Source organism: Sminthopsis crassicaudata, chromosome 5 (genome assembly GCF_048593235.1).
Source record: "Sminthopsis crassicaudata isolate SCR6 chromosome 5, ASM4859323v1, whole genome shotgun sequence".
Classification (NCBI taxonomy): domain Eukaryota; kingdom Metazoa; phylum Chordata; class Mammalia; order Dasyuromorphia; family Dasyuridae; genus Sminthopsis; species Sminthopsis crassicaudata.
Window position 1 is genome coordinate 205,557,219 of NC_133621.1, and position 1,927 is coordinate 205,559,145.

Sequence of the window (1,927 nt, forward strand, 5' to 3'; positions counted from 1 at the left end):
ATTTTACCAGCTCTCTCTCTTATATGAAGTCTTTCCCCCATAGAATGTAAGCTCCTTGAGGGCAGGGATTGTCTTTCTTTTTCCTTGTATTTGCATCCCCAGGGCTTAGAATAATGTAGAGTTATTACTTAATAAATGTTTGTTGCCTTATTGTCTTTGGGTGTGAGTTTAAAAATATTTTTGTTTATTTAATTTTTAGTTTATGGAATAAAACAATCATTCCCATAACATAATAATAAAAAGATAACTGTACATGAAACTGCAGATCTATTACATGCAACTTACTATTCCTTTAAAATATATAATAAATTATCAAGTAAAAAATTTTTCCACACTTCCCTTCAGTCATAGAAATGGCAATCATTAGACACAAAAGCATATTACATATATATGTAAAAATTTTTATCCCTAAATCTATTTATCAGTTCTTTCTCTAGATATGGATAGCATCTTTATATGTTCTTTGTAGTTAATTTTTGTATTTATAATAGTCAAAATGACTTATTCGCTCAAAGTTGTTCTTAAAACAATATTGCTGTCATTGCATACAATGTTCTTTTGGTTCTGCTCACTTTTCTTTCTACCATTTCATGCAGCCTTTCCATGTCTTTCTAATACCATTGAGCTCATCACTTCTTACAGTACAGTACTGTTTCACCACAATAATATTCCAAAACTTGTTCAGCCATTATTGCCTTTGAAACAGCTTTGACTATAAGGAAGAGTACAAGACTTTGGAATCATAGGATTGAGAACTAAAAATAGTATACATGTTAGATCATAAACTCAGAACTGGAAGAAACATTGTAGGACATTTAGCCTAACCCCTTTATTTTTACAAATGAGAAAAGTGACACTCTCAGTTTGGTATTTTCTTCTACATCATCAGTAGACATATCCCTTAGCAGGGACATGACAGTTTATGATTGAACTAGATTGTCTGACATCCCATAGACTAATTCCCTATTAATTGATAATATCCATTATTGATTGATTGGTCAGTGTCAAGAATGCTTTCTGTGGTTGTACAACAGTATTCTTTATTCAACCTTACTATTGCACAACTCTACTTTCAGAATGAAATGAGCTAGGATGGATTCTCTAAGAGGGATAATAGATTTTTAAAATATTGAAAGGACTTTTTCTTTCTTCTTGTGTTTTCAACTTGTGTTGATTTACCTTTAATCTCCATAGTTCTTTCTATGGATGAAGATGGCATTTTCTGTCCAAAGTCTATTGGAATTAGTTTGCATCACTGAACTACTGGGAAGAACCAAGTCTTTCATAATTGATCATTGCACATTCTTGCTGTTATGTACAATGTATTCTTGGTTTTACTTGTTTCACTCAGCATCAGTTTGTGTAAATTCTTCCAGGACTTTCTAAAATCAGCTTGTTCATCATTTTTTATGGAACAATAATATTCCATTACCTTCATATACCACAACTTATTTAGCCATTCCCCAATTGATGGGCATCTACTCATTTTCCAGTTCTTTACTACCACAAAAAGAACTGCTAGAAACATTTTTGCACATGTGGGGCCTTCTTTCCTTTAAGATTTCTTGCAATATAGACCCAGTTATGGCTACAGAGTCAAAGGGGGTGCACAGTTTGATAGCTGAAAAGGCTTCTTTCAAGGAATAATCAAGGAGGTGCTTTCATCATCAGGCTGTGCTTAATTGGTGGCAAAAGAATAATTTTAGATGAAAGATTTAGTTTTTCTTTTTCTGCCACTAATACTAAATAGCCCTGTAAGTGCTATACAAATATTAGTATTATTATTTTTTTTTAAATTTTTTATTATATATATATATTTTTATAATATTATCCCTTGTATTCATTTTTCCAAATTACCCCCCTCCCTCTATTCCCTCCCCCCAATGACAGGCAATCCCATACATTTTACATGTGTTACAATATAGTC